The sequence below is a fragment of the Lygodium microphyllum genome, chromosome 6 (genome assembly GCF_053477565.2).
Source record: "Lygodium microphyllum isolate KBCC chromosome 6, Lygodium_microphyllum_v1.1.10, whole genome shotgun sequence".
In the NCBI taxonomy this organism is placed as follows: Eukaryota; Viridiplantae; Streptophyta; class Polypodiopsida; order Schizaeales; family Lygodiaceae; genus Lygodium; species Lygodium microphyllum.
The window spans coordinates 4721900-4735630 of NC_141140.1; the positions used below are offsets into that span (position 1 = coordinate 4721900).

General features: G+C 41.7%; 1 protein-coding gene and 1 pseudogene across 3 annotated transcripts in view; both read left to right on the plus strand.

The window, feature by feature from the left end:
* The window catches only part of LOC148034250 (protein TONNEAU 1b-like), a 122930-nt gene that overhangs the window by 90416 nt on the left and 18783 nt on the right, over nucleotides 1-13731 (plus strand). The window lies entirely within an intron of this gene.
* Nucleotides 4141-4926, plus strand: LOC148034251 (uncharacterized; annotated as a pseudogene).

The window sequence follows — 13731 nt, forward strand, 5'->3', positions numbered from 1 at the left end:
AGAAGGTATTTGTCAATAGGGATGTGGTTTTCGATGAAAAATCAGAATTATCCCCCGTTGGTTTTGATACATATGAGGTTGCCAATGATGTATTTGAAGGGTCACTGCCCATTTCTTTCGGTGATCCAACTAAAGTTTTAGCAAGTGAACCTAATGTTTAGCCAGCTGCTCTATTGGGTAATGCAGAAAATCAGCCTATGATCTGAATATTCAGCAAGGTGCTGAATTTGAAATTCAGTAAGAGCCTGTACACAGTCAGGAAGCTAGGTAGATGCCTAGATGGTATTTGCAGACTATGAAAGACAGTCATTTGGATGCTCCTATTACTGGTCATACTAGAAGGCAAGCTCGTATGCATGATGGAGCACATACCGTGGAGTTTGTTATGGCAGTAGATACACTTGATGATGAGGAGCCTCAATGTTTTGAGGATGCACAACAGAGTCTGCATTGGATGGCAACTATGCAAGCTGAGTTTGATTCCATCATAAAGAATCAAAGATGGGATTTAGTGTCTTTTCCTGTTGGGAAGAAAGCCATTGGTATAAAGTGGGTCTATAAGCTGAAAAGGAATGCAAATGGATCCATTGATAAATATAAGGCGAAGCTTGTGGCTAAAGGCTACGCACAGAAGACATGCATTGACTATGAGGAGACATTTGCTCCTACATCCCACATGACTACCATTAGGTCAATGGTTGCTTTGGCTACCCATTATGGATGGATTGTGCCCCAGCTTGATATAAAGATTGCATTTTTACATGGGGAACTTCAAGAAGAAGTGTATGTACAGTAGCCCATTGGTTTAGTAGTTGCGGGATTTGAACACTTGGTGTACAAGCTGAAAAAGGGTCTATATGGTTTGAAGCAAGCTCCTTGAGCTTGGTATGCAAAGATTGATGCCTTTTTACTCAGCCAAGGGTTCATAAACAACTCATTAGAGTCTACCCTTTACGTATGTAAAGAGGGGGGATCCTTGCTAGTCATATATATTTGTGTTGATGATCTTCTGCCTACAGGGACAGATGCTGATCAGATTTCAGCATTCAAACAAAATTTGCAGCAAACTTTTGAGATGTCAGATTTGGGGTCTTTGCACTATTACTTGGGCATTCAGTTGATTCATGGTGCTAGAGGCATTGGATTATCGCAGTCTCGATACATTGGTAGACTTCTTGAGAGGTTTGGCTTATAGGATTGCAAGCTAGTCTTTATATCAATGAAACCTAGACTCAAGCTGTCCTTGCATGATGACTGTGATTTGTTTGATATCCATACGTATGCTCCAGTAGTTAGATGTCTCATTTACTTATACAACAGAAGGCTAGACATACAGTTTGCAGTTTTAGCCCTGAGCAGATATATATATCAGCCACTCATGTCACATTGGCAAGCTGTCAAGCATGTTTTCCGTTACTTGCAGGGTACTAGGACTCTTGGTTTGCTTTATGCCAAGGGGGGTCCACTACACTTACATGCTTACAGTGATTCTAATTAGGCTGGTGATTATGATTCTCATCACTCCACCAGTGGTAATTGTTTCTTTCTTGGCTCATCTTGCATCTCTTGACTTAGCAAGAAACAATCCACTATTGCCACATCATCATGTGAAGTTGACTATAAGGCAGCTTTCACTACCATATTTGAATGCATATGGCTTAGATGCTTGTTGGCTGATTTGAATGTATTTGTCAAGGAGCCTACTCCTTTGTTCACTGAGAGTCAGAGTGCTATTGCAGTGGCACGGAATTGAGTGTTTCATGCACGCACGAAACACATCGAGATCGACTATCACTTTGTCAGAGAGAGGCTACATGTAGGTGATATCAGCCTTGTTGATTGTCCTACCACTAGTAATGTGGCAGACATCTTTACCAAAGCTCTTCCTCATGACAAATTTGAAGCATTTCACAATGCTTTAAATTTGATCGCCTTTGGTGGATGACCATTTTATTTTGATCACTCTTCACTCCAGGGGGGTTTGTTGGGTTTGACTCACGCCTATGCTCACAGAGGAGTATCGGTGATCCTCAGTAGGACACTCGGGTACTTTTTACTCTCCTCACAAGATGTTTTTTTCCCTAGATTTATTTCTTTTTATTTTATGTACCTATGTTACACAGTTTGGGCACTTATCGTATTTTACATCTTTCAGGTGTGAACACAGTCTTGCAACCGTAAGGTCTAAGGGTTGTACTTTGTACTTGCATATTACACTCTTTGAGTATTGCATTGGGTGTCGTGCTATCACACTCACACACTCTCTTCACCGTCAACTGTACTTGCAACCGAGCTTGAGCTTCGATTTTTGTGCATTCTCTCACCTCTCACAAGTCAAAGATCAGACTGGAGAGTAGACTAGATAGAGACCTTGATCCTAAAAATTCCTAAGTGGGCTAAGCTGAGAAGATTTTCTTAGCAAGAGAGGAGCTTAGAAAGGAAAGATAATATATTTGGGAGATGATCATTCGAGGACACAAGTGCTGCACAAAAAGTCCTATATGGAGCAGATGGGACAAGCTTGAGAGATAGAGAAGTGGGCAATGTACAAGGATGGGCCAATATACATCTCACAGATGCCTCCAAGCTGAGTCCAAGTAAGGGTGCACGACCTTGTGAAGTTATGCTAGGGTATGCATTGAGGAAACATAGAATGTACAACCATGAATGGAAACACAAGGACTCAAATAGTGACGTGCAAAAATCAAACACTAAACGTAAAATGCAAAACTCAAAACCGAAAATGCAAAAGCGAAAACACAAAGACCAATAAACAAGAAAGAGAACTTTGAAGTGAATGAATCGATGGTGTAAATCAAGGAAAGAATGTAATGCTCAAGGGCAGAGCTGTCCAACAATTGGTGGCTCTTGTGGGAGCAGGCTGAGGGAGGTGTTGATCTGTGTCGTCCATGAGAGATGGATCTCGAGTGTAGTAACCACCTATCATAGAAGGTTAGCAATCAGGGCAACATGATGATGTGTTGGACGAAGTGGAAATACTTTTCAAGGAGCTTGTTAGAAAAAAATGTAACTTGATCGTCATCTAACTTTGGGGAGCTAGTAGTGGCAAACTCAGCAAGAATCATCCTCCTTAATGGAATGCTTCTGAAGCTCGAAGTCAAGATTGATATGTTGAGTGTGATCTCATGCCACATAGTGGTCAACGAGATGATTCCAACTCTCAGATGCGAGGGGTAAATGGTATAACTAAGAGTGAAACTCGGGAAGCAACCCTTGCATAAGCTTAATGTTGACTGTGGCATTGCGAGCTCTCCATTGACGGATGTGTTCAGGGTAAGATAATCAAGGGTCCAACATAGGCTCTAGACAGGCTCTAGACCAATGACGAGGTCCCAAAGGCCCTGAGATTCAAGCACTTGTTGCATGAAGTTGGATGAAGTAGTGAAATTGGACACATTAAAATGAGTCTTATTTGTGAAGGCATTTTTGGCTATTGCAACAGGAGTGGTAGGAGATGGATAAGGTGTGTACTGGGGATAGGGTGGATAGGGTCGAGGAGTGAAGTACACATGGGAATTAATCCTAGAGTGCCATCATGCATGCGGAAAGTGTGCACAGTGGATTCAAATGTGGACATGGATTGACTAGGCATGGATACAGTGACCGCACGAGTAGCCCATCGAGGAGAGAGAGGGACATGTGGAGAAGAAGGCGGAAATCCTTGTGTAGGAGTGACCCATGGAGTGTGTAACACTGCACCATAAGCAGAGGATGGGAATCTTTGCGTGTGGAAGGTCGATGAATGGGGAGGTGAGTGACCAGGGGTAGTGAGAGGGATGCTTATCGAAGCTGGCCTAGGGTGGAAAAAAGTGCTCATTTGTGGGAATATGGAAGGCACAATGTTAAAGGGTGGCATTCCCCCTAACGATGTACCATGGTGCAAAGAGGTAGTAAAGTGAGGGTAGGTAGAATATGGTGTTGAGAAAGAGAAAATGCTAGGAGCAGAGATAAAGGATCCAACATAGTTGTTTTCAGACGCGTGTGAAATGAATTTCAGACGTCTATAAACGTCTGAAAAACAGACGTCTGAAAACCCCATATCAGACTTGACGTTTTTTTAAATTAAAAAATGTTGACTGAGTCTGCACTATGCAGTCTTTGAACTTGAAGTTTAGGGTGCAAGAAATCAAAGGCCTTTGTGTTGACAGATGGGATATGATGCACTCACCCTTTGTTTTGCATCCTGTTTGGAGAGCCATGAATCCTGATAGCGATAAGGAGGTGCATGAAGGATGGATGACAGTGATAGAGAGGTACACAAAATATGATGTGGATATGCAGGGTGTTCTATGTGATGAGCTTGACATGTACAAGTCGGAATCAAGTGCATTTTCTCGGCCACTTGCAAGAGATGAGAAAAGAATGCATCAGGGTGTGAAATGGTGGGAGACATTTGGCCCATGCGTACCTAGATTGCAGCAATTGACTTTAAGAATACTCTCACAAGGATCTTGTGCCTCTCCTTGTGAGAGAAATTGAAGCACATTTTCATTGATTCAAACAAAGAGAAGGAATAAATTGCTTCCAAAACGTACTGAGCAGCTTGTATATATTCATACAAACCTTCGTGTTATCAATAAAATTAAGGAATCAGGCTATGAAAAGATTGAGGTTACATTGGACATGCTTAACAAGGAGAAGGATGATGATAGATTGCTTGCATTGCAGCAGATACGAGAGGAAGAGGACATCGTAGCCTCATTGCCAGTGCCACAGAGGGAAGCAAGCACTAGTGATGCTCCTGGCTCGAGTTCTCTTGGTCCACATCAGAGGGAGGAGGATGATGATGACGATGATGAGGATGAGGATGAGGATGAGGATGAGGATGAGGAGGAGGAGGAGGATGAGGAGGAGGAGGACGAGGAGGAGGACTGCACTCTTGAGAATGATGAAGATGATGAGTAGATTAGTTGATGACATATGAATCATGAATCATGATATATGATGTGACTCTATTATGCAGTTTTCAGTTTTGCTTTTGGTTGTTTCCTTTCAGTTTTTAGACTACTATGTAGTTGGCATTGGGCAACTTGGCTTGAATCTTGATGACAGATGTATCATGTATCATGTCAATTCCTTGAAAGTTGAATGATGAATCATGAATCCTTCTATATTGACTCAAACTCTCGAGTCTCAGTCTTCAAAGTTCAAGAGTTGTGCATTGTTCTTTTATTTTGAAATTAGCACATGTTTATCATGTTTATCATATCTTAAAGTTGTGTATTTTTCTCATATTTTGTTAAGAATATGTTAAAAAATTGGGGTCACGTATGATTCAGGTCTAGGGTCCGAATCATACTCGTTTCATACTTTCATACGCGTTTGCGTTTGACGTTTGATTCACGTATGGAAAAACTATGGGATCCAACTCCTAGTGTGTTGGATAGGGAAGTGGAGTGGAATTTGAGGTTTTGGAATGAAGAAGAGAGGAAATCAAGGTGTGGATCAGAAAAGGGTGGGATAGGAGGGATTTGAGAAGAGTCGTTTACATGCTCAAACAAAATAGAAGATGTAGATATACTTGTTGAAGGATGTTTGCTTCGAGAGTCCCCTCTATTGAAGTTTACATACTGAAAATCATCTAGGTCATGCATACCAAGAGGAAAAACAAGAGAGGGTTTTGATTCATACAACCCAAAGGGGTTGTAAGAACCTAACATTGTGCATGGTTGAGATGAAGATGGGTTGCTAGTTGTCCCAATGTCATATGTCCTCCATGATTGGAGAGGTGATCTCACCAATTGATTCGGATGTAGTAGCAAAGATGGTAGTAGGGGTGTAATCTTGACTATACTTGATGTGCCAATACTCTTCAAGCTCCTCCTCTATCAAGTGATTGAACTCTTGAATAGGAGAATGAAAAGAAGGTGAAGGTGAAGGTGGGATGTCGTCTTCCTTGTAGAGTCCATAATACCTCCTTAGGGCTTCCAATGATGGAGAAGCTTGATAAGACATCGTGGGAACTTGAGAAGGAGGACCCTGGGACATTATGAATAAGTTACGTGTTGTTCATGTGCCTTGCACTAAACCAAGACTCCACAATATCTGCACGATGCTCTTTACAAGAGTACGGGCTCTATTACCATGTGAAGATATGCTAGGGTTTGCATTGAGAAAACACAGAATGTATGGCCATGACTAAAACACAAGGACTCAAACAGTGACGTGCAAAACTCAAACCCTAAATGCAAAATGCAAAACTTGAAACTCAAAACACAAAATACAAAAAACCTAAACACAAATAGAGAAGAAGAGAACTCAAAAGTGAATGTATAAATGATGTAAATGAAGGAAAGAATTTACAAGATGCTCAAGGGTAGAGCTGTCCAACAGCTGGTGGCTCTTGGTGGAGTAGGCTGAGGGAGGTGTTGATGTGTGTCATCCATCGGAGGCAGATCCCAAGTGCAATAACCACTAGTCGGAGTAGAGGCTGACGAAGAAAAGTGTTGAAAGCATAGGAGCACATGGTTGACACTGACATAGAAACTAGGGACTAAGAAGACTTTCTACCGAAAGCATCTTCTCCATACCACAAGGGATGGCTTTAGAGTCCATATGAAATATATGGACAGCCACCTTTCTCATGGAGTAAGATGTGCTATTGGCTAGTTTCACACCTCTTCACTCCAACTATAGATTGAGATTGGTAGATATAGATCCATGCCCCTAGACAAACACATTTGCCAGATGTGTTAGTTGGATCTAGTGACAGAGGAGCACTATATTTGTGGCTGCCCAGCATACTATGAGATTCAAGGCTGATTTCATTGTCTATTCAGAGATGGTTAGGACCACTTTGGAGAATTATGTACTAAACTGACAAATGGTGCTTGAGCCTCTCTCTCCTTGAGATACGGCGGCTTAGTGAGAAACTACTCAGGAGCAGAGTAGTGGGCCATCACAAGCCTACCCAAAGGGAGTCTACAAATTCCTTTATCCAAAGTTTCCATGGGTCTTTAGAGCAATCGCAATCTCACTCTACATCTACTAGGAGTATTGAGGAGACTCCAACATAGGTGCAATCACAAGTTATATCCACACAAGGGGTAGTGATTGATTGAGTGATCCAATGTGGGCAATCTAGACATCCTAGACCTCGATACAAGCACCAATTGCACATGTAGAGGAGGATACAAGGGATTATTGCTCATTCCGGAGCAAGGAATCGTATCTCTTAATATTTTCACCCATGATTGTACCAATTAGGCTCATTGTATTTTGACTATATAGTTTTTGTCCCCTTTTTAACTATTGATGTACACTCACTATTTTAACTATTCATGTACACTCACTATTTTATTGGACAGTTGTAACATCATGGTTTTCTGCTTGTAATTGTTGGTCTCATAGGGCATTTTGGCCTTTTGCAAATGTTAATATATCATTTCATTTTTTTTTTCATAATGGGTAATTTATATTAATTACGAAAAAAAGTACATGAAAACAAGATTACAAAGCACAATGTGGCTCTAGGCCATCGTATAATACAATGGCTTCAACATGCACAAAAGGATGAGGTTGCAAGAGGCACCTTGGGACTACATAGACTCAAGAGTGCAGACGAGATTTGGCCGCATGGGCTTGGACCTTTGTAGCCAAAGTGTCTAGAACGCCATCTTCAAAGAAATCTCCTAACATTGCAAAAGGGTTGGGCCTTTGTGGTGCAGCCCGTGAGGTGGAGGGACCATCTACAAGGTGGGAAGTAGATCGTGGATACTTGTAGTCCCATGGAGTAATGACACGACCAATAGCATCAAAGGCGAGCTAGGTTGGAAGGTCATGGGTGTGCTGTGGCTATTGCTACTCTTCAGGGAGTTGTGGATCCTTGGGGAAAGAGACTCGAGCAATCGGTGCATCTGAGGATTTGTCTCAACGATGTGCATAAGTACGGGGGGGAGGGGGGGGATCTGGCGAGGAAGAAGGGTCAACAGGGATTGCAAGCACCGAAGTCTCCTTGGCTTTTCTTTATTGCGTCAGACTTCCATCCATCTGTGAACCTCTGCATATGAAGGAGGAGCTTGGTGTTGGGGTTTAGGCTGGCTAGGAGGAGTAATCTATCGGTCAGCAAGCTAGAGGGTCAGTGTGTCATTGTTATCCAATAGGAAATTCTTATATTATGATTCACTGAACCAATTATCAGCAGCTTCATATTGAAATTGCCTTCCCTGAGCAAATTCGTAGTTGGGCTGAGAGGGAACTACCGAATGGAGCAGTTGTTGGGCAAGTTAATTAACCTTATACATTGCATTACAAGACTCATAAACCAGAAAGAGATGGTTTATTTTGTGAAAGAATATTTGGTCCCACAAAGAGTGGAGTATGTGCTTGCGGAAACTACCGATCATTTGATAATGAGGAAAAAGCCTCCAATTTTTGCAAACAATGCGAAGTTGAATTCACTGATTCTAGGGTATGAAGGTATCGAATGGGGTATATCAAAATTGGCATGTCCAATAACCCATGTATGGTTTTTGAGAAGAATCCTTAGTTATGTTGCAAATCTTCTAGCCAAACCTCTTAAGGAATTGAAAAGCCTAGTTTATTGCGACCTTTTTCTTGCTAGGCATGTGGGAGAAAAACCCACTTTATTACAATTGCGAAGGCCATTCAATTACGAGGATCGACCTTGGAAGAATGTTCTTCCTATCTTTTTTTCCACTCGGAACTTTGAAACTCTTTAGGGAAGAGAAATAGCCACTGGGGGGGGGGAGGCTACTAAAATATGGTTGACCAACCTTAATCTACAGAATTTGATGGATCGTGCATACTCAGAATGGCAAATATTAGCAAAACAAGGATGTAGTGGAAATGAGTGGGAAGAGGGTCATAGTGTGATTGTTACCCATGGGTTGGTGCACCAAAGTGTTCTTCCAATTGGAACATTCTGCCAAGAAGTGACCTAGTCGACCTAGAGAAGCAATGTCCAGCAAAAGTACCCCATTTGAGTTGAAACCAAACAAGTTGCATACCTTTGCAATTGAGATGCAACTAGTTGGGTCTCTTTTTGGCTATGTTCTATAGCATACACAACCGATTTCTATTAGCTACCTTTAGACTAGGGGGTACCAAAACATGACCAACTGTAGCCATAGCATCCTTAAGGAGGGCCCAATAAATAGTTGCTCCACTTCCAACCATACTAGACATGCCTGCTGAGTAGGCTTTGGAAATTGGCTCTAGTGGATGCCATTAAACAATATGCACCAACTGTTTCTCAAAAAAGAGGGGCTGCCGATGAAGAAGGAAATCTCAGGCGGAGGTGGAACGGAGTACAACCTCATAGAAACCATGCTGACCAGCAAAAATCTCCTTCACATTGTCACTTGGAAGAAGGGATGTCAACCGGTGGTAGATCCTAGGCAAATTGGAATCTGGCCAGTGAAGAGAATAATACCGCCTCATGAAAAGCTGAAAAGGAGTGGAGAACCTCATGATTGTTTACATGCGCATTCAAAATCTCTTCCTCTCCACCAACAAGCATAGCTGGATGATTATGCTCAATATACTCCTCCAAATGAGAGTTGGCAAGCTCCAACAACTGCTCCCCATTGGGTTCTGGTGAATCTTGCAAGATAGATGCCACTTGGGGATACAAGTGTGACTGAGAAACACCGAAGCTAGGGGCCTCAGAGGTTGCTGGAAATTCTTCATGCTTGTTGCTTTTGATAGAAGGTTGAAATTCACGAGGAGAAAAAACCATCTGTTCAGTGCAAAGCACCATATCTTTCTCTACTGCATCATCTTCAACCTTGAGTGCAGCATCTTTGACATCCATTGCTAGCTTTGTGGCCCCAGGAGGTGACTCAATGTAGTCCATGAGGAGACATCAATTCAGAACCTTGTAGAGTGCAGGCACAGACTGTCGCTCTCTCTTGCTGCTCTAGATTGTGCATGCCTAGGTAGAGCCTCAAGAGTCGCAAAATCTCTGTCTAGATAGGTAGCTTGGTCCTGCGCATTGCAAGGCATATTGATGGACAAGATAGCTGATAGGGTGTCAAAGTGGGACGCTTGCAAGGCTGCCTAGGGAGGGAGCACTAGACACAGAGAATAGCCCAAGTCACAGGTGGGGCAAAGGCGTCCCTTGGTATTCTTTCTCTCACACTACTTCTACTTGTGCATAGCATAGGATAGCATGCATTATTTTGTAGAGAGCGTGTGAGGCTGTCCTGAGGACATGTATTTTTGAAACCTCATTTAACATGTGGGTTAATTTTGAATCACATGGTTAAGTAAATGTTGCACATGTGAGGTGTAACTGGGGTTAGAGTAAATTTACGAGCCCGAGACTTGAGGAAATTACGGGATGTCAAAGGCAGAAGTTGCTATAAGTTATGTTGCACAGGTACTTGGTGGTATCTAGTACTAGTTGTCGGCCTAGGCCATTCATTTGGCCATAAGTGTCAGTTGGTGACACTAGAGAAATGGCGTTTGATGGTACCAATGCCAATCTGATGGTCAAAGAAAATTGGGGAGATTCTAAAGGAAAGAATCCCAAAACATCAGTGGGATTGGTGCTCGATGTTGTTAGTGATCAACCCAAAACATTAGTGGGATTGGTGCTCCATGTTTCTAGTGATCAGCCCAATGATGATGCTATTACGTTGTGCGGAACATGGAGCAAAATTGGGGATCTGCATGCATTGATTTTCTTTGATAATGGTGCACAAGTCAACTTCATCTCTATTGACATGGTGGCCTGTCTAGGCATCAGAGAGGATGAGATGGGAGCCATGGGGGAAGTTTAAATGGCATGTAAAGGCCATGCAGAGCTCGTCACACCGCTCATTAGAAAGTTTTGGTTGCATATACAGGGATATGTTGATAGCGAAGAGTTCTTCATTGTTTCACTTGAGGATTGTGATGTATTGCTTGGTATGCCATGGTGTCACTATATGCATGCAGTTATTGATTCTTGTGCAAAAAAGATCACTATTCAGCATAAGGAAAATATACTCATGCTTGATGTAAGGTTGAAAGGTGAATCTATCCCTGTTGTATCTGCAGTTGCCATTTCTAAAGTAATGAAAAATCATCTTTCAGCATACTTGGTTTTTACTAAGGATAAAGATGATAGTGAGAATGTTAGAAACATGTCTAAGATTGAGATTCATTGCATGCCATTTCTAGAAATGTATGTTGATTGCTTCTCTTAGTCACTTCCAGGGTAGCTACCACTTGAAAGGCCAGAAGATCATGGCATAGATTTTATCCCTAGAAGTAGCCGACCTAATAAGCCATCCTACAGAGTTAGTGCAGCCCATGAGGAGGAGATTATGAGTTAGGTGAATGAACTGTTAGAAAAAGGGCTGATTCAGCCCGGCTTATCTTCTTTTTGTTCTCCAGTGCTTTTGGTGCAAAAAAAGAATGGTTCATGGTATATATGCATTGATTATTGTGCTCTGAACAAGATCATGATAAAGAATTGCTTTTCAATTCCTCAGATCGATGATGCTATGGATAGATTGCAAGGGGTAGCCATATTTAGCTGTATAGATTTGAAAAGTGGGTATCATCAAATACACATTAGACCGGAAGATGTGCCTAAGACAACTTTTAGAACATCTTTTGGATTGTATGACTTTCTTGTTATGTCTTTTGGACTTGCTGGCATATGCAATCGTGCTCTTAGGGCACTCCAAGCAATCCCTAACTTTCTCTTCAATGGTTCAATGGCCTCCTATTCTTTTGTTTGAGTGATATCTAGGATTGTGTTAAGGAAGGTACGTTGTTGAGTCTCTAGGCTCACTTAAGCAGCCTCTGTCGTCTTGCTCTCCTTCCGCTGACACTTTATCTCCTTCCACACGGGCTAGATGGTATGCCAAGTCCTTGACTCTTTTTTCATTATGATTAGCCCAATCTTCTGCTCTCTTTTTCATTTCTTCAAGGCTCTTCGCTTGCCTTTGTGCTAGGGCCATCAATCTTTGCTCTTTATCTTCAATCTCTCTCTCCAATCTCTTTTGCTCCTCCTGCTCCAAGGTTGCCTCCTATTTCAACTTTTCTATCTCCTTTTGATACGTGCGTGCTCTTTCCTCTCGTGTTGCTTCTAGCATTTCTGTGGTGTCTTGGACATTCTTCATTTCTTCTTGCAGCTCTTCATACAATTTTGCCAGCTTGTCGGCACATTGCTACATCCTCACTAATGCTCTTGTCACTTCTAATTTGATGATAGATCGCATCTTTAGAACACATAGAGGATTTGTGGGTACTTTCTTTGATTCCATGATTGTCTATTCAAAGAACAAGGTAGAGCATAGAAGATACTTAGACATTACGTTCAATGAAGTGCATGAGTATAGGTTGGATAACAATGACAAGAAAAGTGAAATTTTCTTGCATGAAATCCACTTTTTGGGGCATATTATATCGGGTTGATGGTATTCGCATGGACCCTGCAAAGGTTGAGGCAATACGATCATGGCTACTTTTGAGGAATGTGCATGAGATCCGCAACTTCTTGGGCTTATGTTCTTACTACTTATAGTATATACGTGGATTTGCTGAAATTGCATCGCCATTGCATGCTTCATAAAAGAAGGATGTGCCATTTAGATGGATAGCAGTGGAAATTTCAGTATTTGAAAAGTTGAAGGAAAAGATGACTTCAGATTCTGTGCTTGTGTTGCTCGATCTAAGGAATTCATTCATAGTTCAATGTGATGCATGTGGTAACAACATTGGGGTTGTTCTTATGCAGAATGGCCGAGTTGTGACTTATGAGAGCCGAATTCTCCACAGTTGTTCTTATGCAGAACGACCGAGTTGTGGCCGAATTCTCCACAGTGCAGAAAAGAATTTACAAGTCTATGAGAAAGAGCTATTCATTGTAATTCATGCACTATCTATGTGGAAACATTGTTTGTTGGGGGCTGATTTTATAGTGTAAACAGACCATCAAACTTTGAGATTCTTTTCGATGCAGACGAAGTTGTCAGAGAAGCATATGAGATGGGCAAATTTTCTCTCTATGTTTTACTTTCAAATTGTACATATTGATGGTAAAAAGAATGTTGTGACTAATGGACTGTCACGTAAGCCACAAATTTCAGCCCTCAGTATGGTTTATCACATTGAGTTGGATGCCATGAAAGAGCAATATGTTGCTGATTCGGACTTTGCTAATGTTTATGATTAGCTTTGCAAGGACCCAAGGTATGAACACTTTGTGCTAAGAGATGGATTTTGATGATGCATGGACGACTATGTATCACAAAGCAGTTAAGGGCTAGAGTTATCATTGAAAGTCATGCTTCTTCGTATGTAGGATATAGGCCACGATCAAGGTAGTGGAGCATTTCTTTTATTGGCTGGCTTTGAGGCATGATGTAGAAGAGTTTGTTAAGACATGCATGGTATGTCAGAAGGTAAAGCATGATAGGCAGAAGATGCTGAGTTTGTTGCAGTCTTTACCTATTATAGATGGGCCTTGGCAGAGCATTGCAATGGACTTTATTTTTTAGCTTCCTAAGTCACCCACAGGGAATGATGGGATCTGGACTATCATTTGTAGGTTTAACAAACAAGCCCATTTTATTCTGGTGAGGAAGAAAATAAAGGTTGATCATATGGGACGATTGTTTTTGCAACATATCTTTAAGTATCATGATATGCCAGAGTCGATCATTAGTGATCGAGACCCTTGGATGACTAGTTTATTTTGGAAGGAGTTGTTTGAGAATATGGGTACCATGCTGAAATTCTTATCATCCTTTC